The following is a 17,572-nucleotide window of genomic DNA, read 5'->3' as shown; positions in this document are numbered from 1 at the left end:
TCATTCTCATGGTTCAAATCCCAGAAGGTACCAAAGGCTATGTCATGGAAGTCTCCTTCCCACCCCTGTGGCCCTCAGCCAGTAGCCCTTTCTGGAGGCAACTGAAGAAGGAGAGAGGCTTAAGTGGCCTCCTGAGCCCTAGGGAATAGGAGGGGCTGGCCCCAGTAGGGGAGGGGCAGAGGGGAGGCCCCGTGTGTGGAACTGGAGGTGAGGGGCGGGGGCTTGGCAGATTTGAGGGGTTTTGTAAAAAAGAAAGCAGTTTCGATTTTGTCCTAATGTGATTGAAAGATTTGTATCATAAAGGCCGGGATCAGACTTTCATTTTATTAGATACTCTGACTGCCTCACCTTGTGACTGTCACTGTGTCCTTCAGCAGAAATTACGGTTGACCCTTGAACAGCACAGATTTGAACTCTGCGGGTCCACGTGTATGTGGATTTTTTTCTGATAAATGTAGCCCTGTACTGTAAATCTGTTTTCTCTTTCTTACGATTTTCTTTAATGGCATAGTCTTTTCTTTAGCTGACTTTCTATAGGATATAATACATATAGCATACAAATACGTGTGAATAGACTGTGTGTTATTGGTAAGGCTTCTGGTCAATAGTAGGCCCTTAGGGGTTAAGTTTGGGTCAGAAGTTATATGTGGTGGTTCCCATGCCAGGGGCACCTGGGTGGTTCAGTTGGTTAAGCGTCCAACTCTTGATTTCAGCTCAGGTCATGATCTCATGGTTGTGAAATTGAACCCCGTGTCTGGCTCTGTACCAGTGTGGAGCCTGCTCGGATTTCTCTCTCTCTCTCTCTCTCTCTCTCTGCCTGTCCCTCCCTCTCTTTCTCAAAATAAATAAATTTTGGAAAAAAAAGTTATATGTGGATTTTTCACGGTGCAGGGGTCGGTGCTCCTAACCCCCCTGCATTGTTCAGGGTCCACTGTATTACTTCTTCAGTGTCTTTGTTTTGTTTTGTTTTTTAAATAATTCGGTTACAGGATCAGTTATGTATGTTTCAGGTAGGTGCAATGTTAGAAGGTATATGGATGCTGTGTAGGATAGTCAGGATTACAGGACTCTGGAAAGTGTTTTGGAGGGGTTGGAATGTGCCACCCGGGCGCCCCTGTAGCTGGAACTTTAAAAATTATCATTTATTTTTGTCTGAAAAGATAATACGTTCTTGAGGTCCCAAATTCAAAAGACACAAAAGGTTACAAAGCGGGAAGTCTCCCTTCCTCCATCCTGTTGTGTGTCCCGTTGCCTTCCCCAGAGGCAGCCGATGTTGCCAAGTGTTCTTAGATGTGCTTTCAGAGGACGTCTCATGCTGTCTTAGTCCGTTTAGGCCCCTGTAACAGAACCCACCCCCCCCCCCCCCAGACCGGGGAGCTCATGAACAAGCGGAGTTTTCTGCTCACGGTTCTAGCGGCCGGGAGTCTGCGGCTGTGACATCAGCATGACTGGGTGAGGGCCCTCTTCCTGGTGTGTAGTCAGGACCTTCTCTGGCCCTCACGTGGTAGAAGGGGTGAGCAGGCTCTGTGGGGGCCTTTCTAATAATGGGAACTGATCCCATGCCTAATCCCATCACCTTTTGGGGTTAGGATTTCAACATATGCATTATGGGAGGGGGATCCAAACATTCAGACCGTGGCACATGCATTTATAAACGCATGCACATACATCCCCCTTGTTTTAGACAATAACGTATGTTACATGCACTTCTGTACCTTGGGGTTTTGGATTGTATTTTGGAGAGCCTTCTCTATATTAGCTTCCTCATTCTTTTTGATGCGGGCATAGCATATGCCCTGAATATACCAAAATTAATATAGCCAAATACATTAACCATTTGGATTGCTTCCAATGTTTTGTTATTACATTGCAAGCGAGTGCCACAATGAATAGCCATGTACGTATGGATGAAAGCGGTTCTTGTGCTGTGAGTAAAGCATGACTGAAGGACTTGCATTAATTCTTCTAGTTTGTGTTGGCAGGGCATGAGACACAAGTGTGATAGGTGGGGACCAGATTTTACGGATCACTAAAAACGCTTCCCAACATGATTCATGGTGTTGCAGGGTAGAGTCATAAGCCTGCCCGGGTCTAGTGGCCTGGAGAAGGGTGCTTACTTTGGGCCACACCTGTTGAAAAGCTGAGGATTAGCATTGTAGGTTCTTGTTGAGTGGGTTTGGCTAAAGTATTGTTTTAGGGAGATCACTTGTTAGGGAGGGTGAATGGTAGATTGGAAGGAGCAGGAAAGAAGAGAAAGTAGGGCAGGAAACACACATGCCAGGCGCTGCGGTAATGGATCCACCGCGTGATGAAGGTCTGAGTGTCTGTGCCGACGCAGGAAATGGAAAGTACCGCATCCTCCTGGAACTGGCATAGCCAGCTAACAGAACAGTGCATAGAATGATGTATTTTAGGGGCGCCTGGGTGGCTCAGCCTGTTAAGCGTCTGACTTCAGCTCAGGTCATGATCTCACGGTTTGTGAGTTCGAGCCCCACATTGGGCTTTGTGTGGATACCTCAGAGCCTGGAGCCTGCTTCAGATTCTTTGTCTACTCCTCTATATCCTTCCCCACTCCTGCTGTCTGTCTGTCTGTCTGTCTGTCTCTCTTTCAAAAGTAAATAAACATTAAGAAAAACATTTTTTTTAAATAAAAAAGAATGATATATTTAATTTAAATTTTTTTTTTTCAACGTTTATTTATTTTTGGGACAGAGAGAGACAGAGCATGAACGGGGGAGGAGCAGAGAGAGAGGGAGACACAGAATCGGAAACAGGCTCCAGGCTCTGAGCCATCAGCCCAGAGCCTGACGCGGGGCTCGAACTCCCGGACCGCGAGATCGTGACCTGGCTGAAGTCGGACGCTTAACCGACTGCGCCACCCAGGCGCCCCATGAGAATGATATATTTTAAAAGTTCTTTTGTTTTAAATTGATACTTGATTCGAACATAAATACTTAATGAGCTTACAGTTCTAGATTTGAGAGCAATGCTCAGCCATATAGTGACAGCTTGTGCACTTATTTTTTAATTTTAATTTTTATTGAATTACGGTTGACATGCAGGGTTCTATTAGTTTTAGGTGGACAACCTAGTGATTCAACAATTCTTCTTCTGCATTGTGCAGTGCTCCCCACAATGTGTAGTTGCCATACAACATCATTACAGTACTATTGATTGTGTTCTCTGTTGTACTTTTCATCCCATGACTTATTTTATGACTACAAGTTTAAACCTCTCAATCCCCTCCACTTATTTCCTCCATTCCTCCACCTCCCTCTCCTAGCAACCACCAGGTTTCTTTCCTTTCCTTTCCTTTCCTTTCCTTTCCTTTCCTTTCCTTTCCTTTCCTTTCCTTTCCTTTCCTTTCCTTCCCTCCTTCCTTCCCCCTCCTCCCCTCCCCTTCCTTTCAAATGTTTATTTTTTTTTTAATTTTTTTTTTTAACGTTTATTTATTTTTGGGACAGAGAGAGACAGAGCATGAACGGGGGAGGGGCAGAGAGAGAGAGAGACACAGAATCGGAAACAGGCTCCAGGCTCTGAGCCATCAGCCCAGAGCCCGACGCGGGGCTCGAACTCACGGACCGCGAGATCGTGACCTGAGCTGAAGTCAGATGCTTAACCGACTGCGCCACCCAGGCGCCCCTCAAATGTTTATTTTTGAGAGAGAGAGTGCAGGCAAGCACGATCAGGGGAGGGGCAGAGAGAGAGAGGGAGACAGAGAGTTCCAAGCAGGCTCCTTGTTGTTAGTGCAGAGCCCCTCTTGGGGCTTGAACTCATGAACCGTGATATGACCTGAGCTGAAATCAAGACTCGGGTGGATGCTTAACTGACCGAATCACCCAGGTACCCCTGTTCTCTGTGTTTATGATTCTGTTTCTGTTTTTGGTTTGTTTGTTTGTTTGGTTGTTTATTTATTTATCTATCTATTTATTTATTTTAAGAGTCCACATGCTTTTGTATACTTATTAAGAATGAGAATCATTTTACCGAAAAGGTGCACTGACTTTTTGAGTGACCTGTAAGGAATGGAGGCAGTGAAGCATGATAGGGGGAGCATAGATTTTGGAGCCAGACCAACTTTGTCTGGTTCCACTGTCTCAGCTCCACTACTGACTAGTTTTGTGAATTTAGGCAAGCTGCTTAATCTCACTGGGACTTTTGAAGCTTCTGTAAAATGGAAACGGTAACACCTGCCCTCTAGATTTTTTGGTGTGTGTGTATGGAGGGGGGGTATAAAACACCATAAAGCATGTAAAAGTGTTTGACTTTCTGCTTCTTTCAAGGATTAAATATCAATCAGTTTAAAAAAGAGGAAAGGCTCTGTCTTGGGACAGTCTACAATATTTGAGGGCTGAAAAAAAAGCAACAGGAATTACCAATTTCTCCGATAACTGCTATTTCCTAAAGTTTGAGAATACTCTGACTCTTTTGAATTAATTGTTCAGTTGTTTCAGAAAATTAGATCAGCCACGTAGTATAGTAATACTTGTCTTTGTGCTTGCATAATGTCCTTTTATAAAGATCACCTTTAGAAACCTTTACTGCATTGTGAAAATTGTATTATGTTTTCCAACCACTAGATGGCGCTCAAACAAGGCAAGAAGGCGGCTTTTGGCACACACAGTTAACTTAAGCTCATTTTTACTTTATTTTATTTTATTCTATTTTATTTTATTTTATTTTATTTTATTTTATTTTATTTTATTTTATTTTATTTTATTTTATTTTATTTTATTTTATTTTATTTTTAATATATGAGATTTATTGTCAAATTGGTTTCCATACAACACCCAGTGCTCATCCCAAAAGATGCCCTCTTCAGTACCCATCACCCACCCTCCCCTCCCTCCCACCCCCGGTCAACCTTCAGTTTGTTCTCAGTTTTTAAGAGTCTCTTATGCTTTGGCTCTCTCCCACTCTAACCTCTTTTTTTTTTTTTTTCCCTTCCCCTCCCCCATGGGTTTCTGTTAAGTTTCTCAGGATCCACATAAGAGTGAACACATATGGTATCTGTCTTTCTCTGTATGGCTTATTTCACTTAGCATCACAGTCTCCAGTTCCATCCACGTTGCTACAAAGGGCCATATTTCATTCTTTCTCATTGCCACGTAGTACTCCATTGTGTATATAAACCACAATTTCTTTATCCATTCATCAGTTGATGGACATTTAGGCTCTTTCCATAATTTGGCTATTGTTGAGAGTGCTGCTATAAACATTGGGGTACAAGTGCCCCTCTGCATCAGTACTCCTGTATCCCTTGGGTAAATTCCTAGCAGTGCTATTTCTGGGTCATAGGGTAGGTCTATTTTTAATTTTTTCAGGAATCTCCACACTGTTTTCCAGAGTGGCTGCACCAGTTTGCATTCCCACCAACAGTGCAAGAGGGTTCCCGTTTCTCCACATCCTCTCCAGCATCCATAGTCTCCTGATTTGTTCATTTTGGCCACTCTGACTGGTGTGAGGTGATATCTGAGTGTGGTTTTGATTTGTATTTCCCTGATGAGGAGCGACGTTGAGCATCTTTTCATGTGTCTGTTGGCCATTGGATGTCTTCTTTAGAGAAGTGTCTATTCATGTTTTCTGCCCATTTCTTCACTGGGTTATTTGTTTTTCGGGTGTGGAGTTTGGTGAGCTCTTTGTAGATTTTGGATACTAGCCCTTTGTCCGATAGGTCATTTGCAAATATCTTTTCCCATTCCGTTGGTTTGCCTTTTAGTTTTGTTGGTTGTTTCCTTTGCTGTGCAGAAGCTTTTTATCTTGATGAGGTCCCAATAGTTCATTTTTGATTTTAATTCCCTTGCCTTTGGGGATGTGTCAAGTGTAAGCTCATTTTTTTGAATACCAGATAATGCATATTTACTTTTGGTACCTTTGTATACAGCGAAGCACAAAGAAGGAAAAAAAAGTAAAAATAATAGCAATCAGAAGTAACTATCATTAACATTTTGGTGTATATGCCATCAATTCTCTTGTTTAAAAATGTGTCATATTCTACATGTTCTTTCTTTAACTTACATTTTTTAAATGTTTACTTATATATTTTGGAGAGTGAGAGAGAGAGAGGGAGCGGGGGAGGGACACAGAGAGAGGGAGAGAGAGGATCCCAAGTAGGCTCTGTGCTGTCAGCACAGAACCCCACATGGGGCGCGATCTCACAACCGTGAGATCATAACCTGAGCCAAAATCAGAGAGTCAGAAACTTAATTGGCTGAGCCACCCAAGCGCCCCAACTTACATTTTCCTCACGTCAGTGTTTTCCTACAGCATAGCTTATAAATGGATGTATGGTATTCTGTCTTATGGATGTCAGTATGTCAGTAGTTTAACTAACATTTAACATTTTGGTTGTCTTTTTTAAAATTTTTTAATTTTTTAACGTTTATGTATTTTTGAGAGAGAGAGAGAGCATGAGCAGGGGAGGGGCAGAGAGAGAGGAAGACAGAATCCAAAGCAGGCTTCAAGCTCGGAGCTGTCAGCACAGAGCCCGACATGGGGCTCGAACTCACCAACCCCGAGATCATGACCTGAGGCGAAGTCTGACGCTTAACCGACTGAGCCACCCAGGCGCCCCTGGTTGTCTGGTTTTTGTCATTATATGTAAAACTATGATGAACTTCTTGTAGTCAAGTCTTTTTACATATCTGTAATTATATAAGTGGAGTGAGCTCTTAGTTGATTTGCTGGTAAAATTGTCTTTTTTTTTTTAATCACACAAATCTTTCATTGTAGAGAAGTTAGAAAATATGAAAACAAGAGGGAAAATAGTCATGTATTTTCTTCACATAAAGAAAGCCACTGTTGATATTTGGTATATATTCTTCCATACTTTTTATAATGCACATGCCTGTAGATAGACATGTGTATTTATATCTGTCTTTTTTTCTCCTACAAATATGGGATTATACTGTATTACTGTTATGCAACCAAAAAATTATTCTTTTTTTTTTTAAGGTTATTTATTTACTTTAAGAGAGTGAGCGAGTTGGGGAGGGGCAGAGAGAGAGGGAGAGAAAGAATTCCACACAGGCTCCATGTTATCAGTGCAGAGTCTGACCTGGGGCTCGATCTTAGGAATTGTGAGTCCATGGCCTGAGGTGAAACCAAGCGTTGGACACTTAACTGACCAAGCCACCCAGGTGCCCCTGTATTTTTTTTTTTTTAATTTTATTTTTAAGTAATCTCTACCCACCCAGTGTGGGGCGTGAACTCACAACCCTGAGATCAAGAGTCGCATGCTACACTGACTGAGCCAGCCAGATGCCCCAAATTAATATATTCTATATGACATATTTCCTTTTCAGTAATTGTGAATTTTTAAAGTTTATTTATCAAAAAAATAGTTACTGAGTGCCCCGTCTTCATGAGACACTGTTTTAAAGGCTGGAAGTCTTTATGTGAACATGAGGAATGAAGTCCCTGCCCTCTTATAGTTTGTATTTTAGTGGAGGAGATGGGCAATACATAAAGAAATAAATACATAAAATCATTTCTGAAAATGCCAAGTGCAGTGAAGAAAAATAAAGCAGAGCAAAGTCGCGGAGAGTGACAGAATGGGAGCAAATACAAGCAAGAGATTTCTTTAGATAGAGGGTCTCTGGGGAAGCAGCATTTAAGTAGAGACAGTAGCGAAACCAGGGACTGAGCCATGCAAATGAAAGAATATTCCAGGTAGAGGGAACGGCAGGTACCAGCCTGCATCTGCCGCAGGAGGAAGTTGTACATGGCAGTGGAATGGCAGGAGGCAGAACAGTTAGCAGGGAAACATGGGACTTTGGCCATGTTCGAGACTTTTTATGTTGCATGGTATTCCAGAGATGAGCACGTTTTACTGCTGGCATTTGAGAGGGGAGTCTAGTCTGTTAGACTTACTAACTCTTCTATACTACGGAAAGATTTTACTCACATAGTCTGATTTCTTATGGTAAAATTTACATAACGTGAAATTTACTATTGCAGTTGTTTCTGAGTGTGTGATTCAGTCAAATACATTCCCCGTGTTGTACAGTCACCACCAGCGTATGTTTCCAGAACTTTCATCATCTCAGGCGGAAACTAGGTACCAATTAAATCCTAACCCCCCATTGCCCCTTTCCCAGCCCCTGGTAACTTCTGTTGTACTTTCTGTCTCTGTGAATTTGCCTCTTTGAGGTACTTCTTATAAGTGCAACCATATGACATTTGTCATTTCATGTCTGGCTTCTTTCACTTTCATCCACGTGGCACGTGTCAGAATTTCCTTTTTAGCTTGAATAATGTCCATTTTATGTACATACCATATCGTATTTTCTTAATTAATTAACTTTTTTATTTTAGAGAGAACACAAGCAGGGGAGAGGGGCAGAGAGAGAGAGGTAGAGAATCCCAAGCCCGCGCTCAGTGCAGAGCCCGATGTGGGGCCTGATCCCACAACCCTGAGATGGTGACCTGAGCCGAAACCAAGAGTCAGATGCTCTCCTGACTGAGCCACCCAGGTGCCCCATCACATCATGTTCATTTGAACTTCAGTTTATTGTACTTACATATTCTTTTTAAAAAGGTCTCCATTTTGGGGGCACCTCGATGGCTGAGTTGGTTGAGTGTCTGACTTCGGCTCAGATCAGGATCTCACAGTTTGTGGGTTCAAGCCCCACGTCGGGCCCTGCACTGACAGTGTGGAGCCTGCTTTGGACTCTCTGTCTCCTTCTCTCTCTGCCCCTTACCCGCTCACGCGTGCATGCTCTCACTCTCTCTCTCTCAAAAAAAAAAAAAATTAAAAAACATAAAAATAAATGTTTTCCATTTCTGTTTAGCATTGTTAGGTTCCAGTCACCACTGTGATTGTTTTTTTGTTTTTTGTTTTTCCAGGGATCCCTCTTACATTATAAGAAACTACGTACGTTCAGCCAAGAGACTCGGCTAACGTACACGTCATCATTCATTTAGCAGTGGTTTATTGCACACGTACTGCGTGGCCAGGTGCTGGGCTTGTTGCCTTAGGTGCCTGTCCATGTGTAGATCACTTGTCAGGTCTGTGAGGTTGGGTCTGCACGTGACACACTGAGACCTCGGGGGTTGTCCAGGCTCACCTGGCTCGAGGCTGACGGGAACCAGGTTTACACCCAGTTTCTGTAGCTCCAGAGCTGGATTCTGTGGGCCCTCATGGTACACAGTCCCCATTTGGAAGCAGAATCGCAGACGAATTCACATAATGGTGAAAGAGCTACAACATCAAATTGTATGACGATCTTGGAGCACAGAATCGCCAGATCACCTGTTCACATTTTGGAGCACTTTCAAAGCACAGTAGGTCACAATAACAGGTACTTTATGTCTGAGGGCCGTTACATACAATGTAATTGTGAGGATTGCATTGTTTACAGCATGGGTAGGCTGTCCCCCATTTAGCCTGGCCTTGAGTGGAGTGTGACTTCCTCCTGTTTGCAGTGAGCTGCCAGAATGATCCTTCCTCGGAGTTTCTTGATGTTCCCTCAGCTGAGAAACAGGAAGAGAGTCTTTTATTGAATTAGGTCACATGGTTTTAACTGACAGAAACAATTCAGTGATTGCAACATTTTTTTTTTTCTTTGAATTTTTGATGCCTGTGTCCGCTGCTGTGCCTTTATTCCCTTTGGCATGCTTGCTGTTCAGTTTCATTAGCTGTTTCAAGTTGAAGCCGTCTGCTCTGCTGTTGGTGTAGTTGAATGGTGACCAGGGTCACATACTCGGTGTTTCGCGAAGGGAATAAATAACTTGAGACTTCTTTTGGCACCTTATTTTCTCCCGTCGAGGGGCCGAAAGAAGGTCAGTTTTCACATCTTGAGTCAAAACCTTTATTTCCCGTTCTTTCATTTATCCCCTTCTATGCAAGATCACTTTAGAAGATGCGTGAGTTTGCCCGGGGTTGATGATTTCTCCCTCAGACTAAAAGCGGAAATGGGGGCAGTAGAACTAGCCTTGTTTAAAACATGAAAATGAGGGGCCAGTGCCTTTTACTGCGAGGACTCCCTTCCTTCCTTTCCCCGCTGTGTTGGGTAGCATCTGGATTTTCAAGTCATTTTTTCTGTCACTTTCTTGAGAAAATACAGACAGTATTATCTTGCATGGTGGCTGCTGAAACTGTGACATTTTATTTATTTATTTTTTTTCAATGTTTATTTATCTTTGGGACAGAGAGAGACAGAGCATGAACGGGGGAGGGGCAGAGAGAGAGGGAGACACAGAATCGGAAACAGGCTCCAGGCTCCGAGCCGTCAGCCCAGAGCCTGACGCGGGGCTCGAACTCACGGACCGTGAGATCGTGACCTGGCTGAAGTCGGACGCTTAACCGACTGCGCCACCCAGGCGCCCCGAAACTGTGACATTTTAATAGTTATGCTCCCTTTCACTCTGGCAGTTGAATGGCAACATATAGGATTCTCTGTGAATCCCATGAATCTAAACACCTTTTAGGTCCTGCTTGGCACATTCAAAATTGCTATCATAAATTTATATGCAGTTTTTAGCTTTTGGCTTTTTCCAATGAATGGGCCCTTTTGAAACATTCCCTTTCCCATAGTTGAACCAGTGAATGGGCTGATTCTAGTTAGTTTTGTGAATGATTTCTGCAATTTTCTCTTTGCTAAGGGAAAGAAAAGTCTTTAGGAATGCTTCCATACTTTGCTGAATGGTTACTTGTTTATTTCCTCAGGTTGTGTTTTAAACTGGCAAAACATTACGTATTTGTCAGAGTGTGTGTGCTGTGGGCTGAAAGAGATAGTATCAATATAATGTCAATTTTGAAATCATTTTATGGCAAAATCCTCAGTGAAAGGGACATAAGCATTTTCAGTTTCTTTTTTGAACCTCATGATTATAGTTTCATTGTTCAGAAATCTATGTATAATTTACCCCAACAGCTTTCTGTCCATCAGCTTTTCATTAAATATGATTTGAACTATGAATTTGTCATCTGTCATTATTGAGATTCATATATGAGATGGGTGTGCTTAAAAGTGAAATAAAACCAGTCTAAATTGCTGAAAGCTGTGAATTAGGGAATATATAATTTAAAAATTTAGCTTCCTGACCAAAGTATAGTTTATGATTTCTAACAGTTACAAAAAAGTCCCATCTGACATCCTTCCACTTTCCTTATTAGGCTTAAAACTTTCTGTTTCCTTTAGTTTCTTACCATTCACATAAGCTTTACATGATTTTAATCATAACATACAATTTTTGTGCTGGATAATACGTGTGTGGCACAACTTGTTTTAGGTATGTATAGAAATTCCAAGTAGTTAGTGGGAGTGTTTTAGATTGATGTCCTGTGGGTTTACTGTAATAAAAAAGCTAAATACTATTCATATTGTAAGAATATTAGATATAAGATGTGTTTATTCCTACATTGTGATCTGGGGCAAGCTACTTGGCTTCTCTGTTTCTGTTGCCTATAAAATGAGAATACCCCTGTTTTGTCAGGCAGCTTCTTGGGGTTTTGGAAAGCAATCAAGTGAAATGACCATGGTGAGACAACTTTGAATAGTTTCTAGGTCTATACACATTGCAAATTCTAATCAGCAAATTTATTTGCATATCAACAATTAATATGCTAAAGTCCTTAAACATACTTCTTTTGTAGAAGTTTTTTTTTTTTAAACATTACTTTCCCTTTTTTTTTTTTTTTAGTTTATTTATTTTGAGAGACAAAGAGGGCACAAGCAGGGGAGGGGCAGAAAGGGGGAGGGAGGGAGGGAGGGAGAGAGAGAGAGAATCCCAAGCAGGCTCCACACTGTCAGCACAGAGCCCGATGTGGGGCTCAAACCCAGGAACCATGAGATTATGACCTGAGCCGAAATCAAGAGGTGGACGCTTAACTGACTGAGCCACCCAGGCACCCCTCTTTTGTAGACATTAAACAACGCTTGTCCTAAAACTTCTCCCTCGTTGAAGTGCTTTGTTTAAAAAACAACATGAAAGTCAGTTTAACCTCCATTTTAGCCAAACAGCCGAAATTCTAAATTAGAGGAGTTCAAATTAATGAAGTCACATTTTTAGTTAAAAAAATATTTTTCTCTGTAGTGTAAAAACTTAAAAAAAAAACAAAAAAACCCTTGCTTTTATGTGGGAACCCACATACTTCTGTATTTGAGAGTATGGTAAGACTGTGTTTAGGTTGCAGTGTTGTTTTACAACCAACTGGTAATCTCTTTTCTAAGATCATGTTTATTCAACCTTTTTTTCTTGCTTTAATCCCCGAGGGCCAGCACCATGGCCTGGCAGCATCCATTGGTACCTCTTATGTTACTCAAAATCCAGAGTGTGGCCGGATGAAGGATGACACAGATGGGTTGGTAGAAAAGAGAAGGAAGAGTGGGGGACATTGTGGCGGGGGAGCCACATTGGATTGTAGAAACCACTTGAGGGCCACAGACAGGTCCTTCCGGTGGGTGTTCTTGGCCCCATGACACAGGTCACAGGTCAGCTCAGTCATCAGCCTAAATGCGCTGCCCCTGGGAGCTGCAGTGGTGAGTGTTTTGCTTGGCAGCCATAGCCTGGCTGACCTTGTACACCAGCTGACTAAAATATGGTGGTAAATAACTCTTCCATATTTTCATGTGTGACAATTAACAGGAAGAGGTATTTGGTTTATTAGATGACCCTTTTTATATATTTATTTTGGTTGCAGAACCTTGAATTCTTGAACTACAGGCCTCATTTGAAATTGGCTTTTTTTTCCCCTGCCAACCAATGTTCTTTCTTGTTTATTGGTCAGTTGTGGAAACCGCTCTCCGTCTCGCAGTGGCACTGTGTTGGTGAATGCAGGGACGTGTGCCCTCACACCGAGCTCTGGCCCTTTTGTTCTTTCATTTACCAGCTAATGTCGGGATCTCGGTGAGGTGGTTGTGGAGAGCAGATACCTAACCATCAGGGACAAGGTTGTTTCCCGTCTCTCCTGTCACTTCCTGAATTACGGCTGAAGATATTTGGAGATATTTTCTGTATAAGTGGCTGATATGGTTGATTATTTTTATAATGAAAAAAACAGCCACAGTTTTTTTTGTTGTTGTTGTTTAATGTTTATTTATTTTTGAGAGAGAGGGACAGAGTGAGAGCACGGGAGGGGCAGAGAGAGAGGGAGACACAGAACCCGAAGCGGGCTCCAGCCTCTGAGCTGTTGGCACAGAGCCCGTTGCGGGGCTCGAACTCACAAACTGCGAGATCGTGACCTGAGCTGAAGTCAGATGCTCAACCGACTGAGCCATCCAGGTGCCCCCAAAATATCCACAGTTTTTTACTTAATATTTGCTAATATTTTTCTTTTTCTATCACAGCTGAACATTTCTTCTCCTTCCTGTTCTCCTTCTCCTTCTCCTCCTTCTTTTTTTAAAGATTTTTATTTTTAAGCAATCTCTACACCCAGCGTGGGGCTTGAACTTAAACCTCGAGGTCAAGAGTTGCGTGCTCTACTAACTGAGCCAGCCAGACAGACGCCCCACATCTGAACATTTCCGTATCCCTTTCACTGTACCATTTTGAAGTTACAGCCAGAGTTCTTTGTCAGAGGATCGTAACTTCAGAGTTTAAATCCAAAGAAGTCGTAAACTCTCTATACAGCAGTTCTTGATGTACCCCCATGTTATTTAATACAAAAATTGACTTCCTGGTATGATGAAAGAACTTAGGTGGTGTTGAATAAAATTTGCTTTGAATTTACAGTGGCATGATAATAATTTACCGGACATCACATCCTTAATGAATTCCTCCCAGTAGACCATTTTAGAGGGGAAAAAATTCAATGTGATAAAGGCTCTTAGCTTGCTTTTGGTCAACATATGCTTATCTGAGTATTAGGATCACTGGATTTGGTGTTAAAAGATCTGGGCTAGTAATTTTGCAAATTTAGGAATATGTGTGAGTTTATAAGCCACAGTTATGCGTTTTTGGTGGGTGGTAATTGGTGAAATCTTTCTACAGTGTAATATGCAATATTCATCAGAACAGAAGGGTTCATTGGCCTCCAACTGCACTTCTGGAGTTTATGTTAAGGAGATAATTGGACATGTTCAGAAGAATGTGTAGAAAGATACATGTATAAAGACAGTCATAGCAATGTTTATGAAAGAAAATTGCTAACAATCTAAATGTTCATGAGTAAGGAAATTAGATAAAAAAAATAAAAATGATGCATCTGCACACTGTAACATTACAGTCCTTAAAAATGATCATATGTTTATAGAAAGGGGAGGAGATTCACAGCATATTAAGTGGTTAAAGCCAGTTATAAAAAAAAGCTCATATATAGTGTAATCTATTCAAGCAAAGTTGTGTATAAGTGTGTATTTTAAAAATGTGTATATTTGTATAGTTCTTGTATAGGTTTGTGTAGCTTTATGTTTATGATCCAGTTTTTAAAATTTGTTATTTTAAAATAATTACAGATGCATAGGAGGTTGCTAAAAATGTTCAGGGAGGTCTCTGGCATTCTTCACTCACCTCCCCCAGCAGTAACAATTCACATAACTACGGTTCAGTGCCAAAGCCAGGAAACTGACATTGGTACAATCCACAAAGGTGCTCGGGATTTCAGCAATTCTATATATGCACTCACTTGTGTGTGTATCTATAGCTCTATACAGTTTTTATCACATGTGTAGACTCGTATTACCACTGCCACAGTCAAGATGCTCACCTCTTTCATCCCAACAGGGCTCCCTGTGCTTTGCCTTTATAGCCACACTCATCACCCTGCCCCCTCATCGCTAACTCCTGGTAGCCACTGATCAGTTTTCAATCTCTGTTATTTTGTTATTTCAAGAAAGTTATGTAAATGGCATAATACAATATTAAACATTTTGAGATTGACTCTTTTCACTCAGGATAGTCTTGAGACCCATTCAAGTTAGTCTGTATATCCGTAGTTCATTTTTATTGCTTTTTATTGCTGAGTAGTAGCCTATGTTGTGTATGTACCATAGTTTGTTTAAACAATGACCCATTGGAGGACATTTGGATTGTTTCCAGTTTTTTGCAAGTTGAGGTTTCTTTTTTAAAAAAATGTATTATCGGGGCGCCTGGGTGGCGCAGTCGGTTAAGCGTCCGACTTCAGCCAGGTCACGATCTCGCGGTCCGTGAGTTCGAGCCCCGCGTCAGGCTCTGGGCTGATGGCTGGGAGCCTGGGGCCTGTTTCCGATTCTGTGTCTCCCTCTCTCTCTGCCCCTCCCCCGTTCATGCTCTGTCTCTCTCTGTCCCAAAAAAAAAAAAAAAAAATGTATTATCATTATTTTAAATTTATTTTTTTTAATGTTTTTATTTATTTTTGAGAGAAAGATAGTGCACATCGGGGAGGGGCAGAGAGAGAGGGAGACAGAGGATCCGAAGCGGGATCTGTGCTGACAGCAGTGAGCCCCATGTGGGGCTTGAACCCATGAACTGCGAGATCATGACCTGAGGCAAAGTCAGACGCTTAACCGACTGAGCCACTCAGGCGCCTCAGAATTTATTTTTCATTGAAGTACAGTTGATGTCATATTGTTGGTTTTAGGTATACAGCATAGTGAGGTGATAAACAAAATACTCAGCATGGTAAGTGCAGTTACTGGGTGCATAATTGGTTTTGTACAAAACTGCCAAACTGTTTTCTCATGGCTACATCATTTTACATATGATCTTTGTTTCTCTTCATCTTTGCCAGCCTTTGGTGTTGTCACTTGTTTTTTTTTTAAGCAGCACTGATAGGAGTGCATGTCTTTAGCATGGTTCAGTTTTGCAATAAAAAAAATAAAAACCATTCTCTTAAAAAAAGAAAAATTGGAGGGGCGCCTGGGTGGCGCAGTCGGTTAAGCGTCCGACTTCAGCCAGGTCACGATCTCGCGGTCCGGGAGTTCGAGCCCCGCGTCGGGCTCTGGGCTGATGGCTCAGAGCCTGGAGCCTGTTTCCGATTCTGTGTCTCCCTCTCTCTCTGCCCCTCCCCCGTTCATGCTCTGTCTCTCTCTGTCCCAAAAATAAATAAAAAACGTTGAAAAAAAAAAATTTAAAAAAAAAAAAATAAAAAAAAAAAAATTGGGGCGCCTGGGTGGCTCAGTCGGTTAAGCATCTGACTTCGGCTCAGGTCATGATCTCGTGGTCTGTGACTTCAAGTTGGGTGTCGGGCTCTGTGCTGACAGCTCAGAGCCCAGACCCTGCTTTAGGTTCTGTGTCTCCCTCTCTCTCTGCCCCTCCCCTGTTTGTGCTCTCTCTCTCTCCCTCCCTCTCCCTCCCTCACCCTCCCTCACACTCCCTCTCTCTCTCTCTCTCTCTCTCTCTCTCTCTCTCTCTCAAAAATAAATAAATGTTAAGAAAAAAAGAAAAACTACCTAGGTAAGCCTGTTCTGCCACTTATTAGAAGTTGCTTAATATTGATTGAGAAGTTTCCTAGGTGAATAAGGACTGTTGATTTCCTTGGCACTCCACTGGGGTTGTTCTTCTATGGTAGAACACTAGTGTAAATAAAATCAAAGCCAATCACCTACCCTTGTTTGACACAACAAGTATAAGACTACTTCAGAAATTGCTGAATTTTGTTTTATACTTCCCTTCTGTGCCATGGCGGGGAAGACTGGCAAATTACTTGTAAGGCGTGGTAAGGAATAATATATGCAAATTTGATATTTTAATACACATGGTTTTGTTGTCATGGTGGGTTAGGAGACTTCCATTGAGCTCTGTGCTGAGCACTTTCCATACCTTGCCGTTTATTCCTTACAACTATCCTGCGAGATGGTGGTATCTTTCTCTCCGTTCTACAGACGAGGAAACCGAGACTCTCTCAGAGTAACTTTGATATTGCTTATATATACCAAGTGACTTTGGTATAAGCTTATACCAATAGGAAACAAGGAAGCTGGCACTTAAATACGTGGCTTCAAACTATGTACTCGTCCCATTATGCGTGTACATTGCTTTCATTAACAGGCCACATGATTGGAAATTCAAGTGCCGGTGTGTGTGAGTTTGGTAATTGATGGGAACACCTAAGTTGAGAGGTGGTATACCTGATGCAAAAGTATTGAAAATGACCGGCCTGTGAATCTAGTGGCGACAGAGGCCTTCTGTGTTCTTCCTGTTGGTGTTCCTTCCCAGCGCTCCAATTTGGTGTATCGTTTTAGCGGAATTAAACTAAAATTTTTAAGCGTTATGCACTTGACTGTGTTCTGCTTTAGTCACAGTTAAGTTAGTGATTTATCTATGTTTGCTGGCCCAACACTTGGTCTCATTGGCTAATTGCAGTGTTGTTGTGAGTACACGATCAGGCTTCTCACGTGTCACCAGAGGCATTAGGGTTATTCTTTTTTTTTTTTTTGTCTAAAAATCTCAAGATGGTTGTAGTCATTTTACTGTTGTACACTTGGCTACCTTGGCTGCTGCTCTAAGAGTTCGCTGTGTTTTTGATTCTGTGCTCAGTAGCTTCCCATGGAATGCAGGATGAAATCCAAACTCCCTAACGCGACATGGAGGTTCTTCACTCTCCTTCTCTGCCGTGCCACTCTTCGGTGCTGCCTACACTTCGTAGCTATTTCACTTGGTTTTGCTGTATGTTAGTACATTCCGCAGAGGCGGCGTAGAGCGTGTGGAC

At 42.0% G+C, this 17,572-nt stretch overlaps 1 protein-coding gene across 4 annotated transcripts in view; it reads left to right on the top strand.

Annotated features, from left to right (window-relative positions):
- DYM (dymeclin) overlaps positions 1 to 17,572 on the top strand; it is a 357,699-nt gene that overhangs the window by 34,734 nt on the left and 305,393 nt on the right. The gene's annotated exons all lie outside the window — the stretch shown is intronic.

Source organism: Puma concolor, chromosome D3 (genome assembly GCF_028749965.1).
Source record: "Puma concolor isolate L17-30 chromosome D3, mPumCon1.1.hap2, whole genome shotgun sequence".
Lineage (NCBI taxonomy): Eukaryota > Metazoa > Chordata > Mammalia > Carnivora > Felidae > Puma > Puma concolor.
The sequence above is the reverse complement of the archived record's forward strand: the minus strand, read 5'-3'. Positions and strand labels throughout refer to the sequence as shown.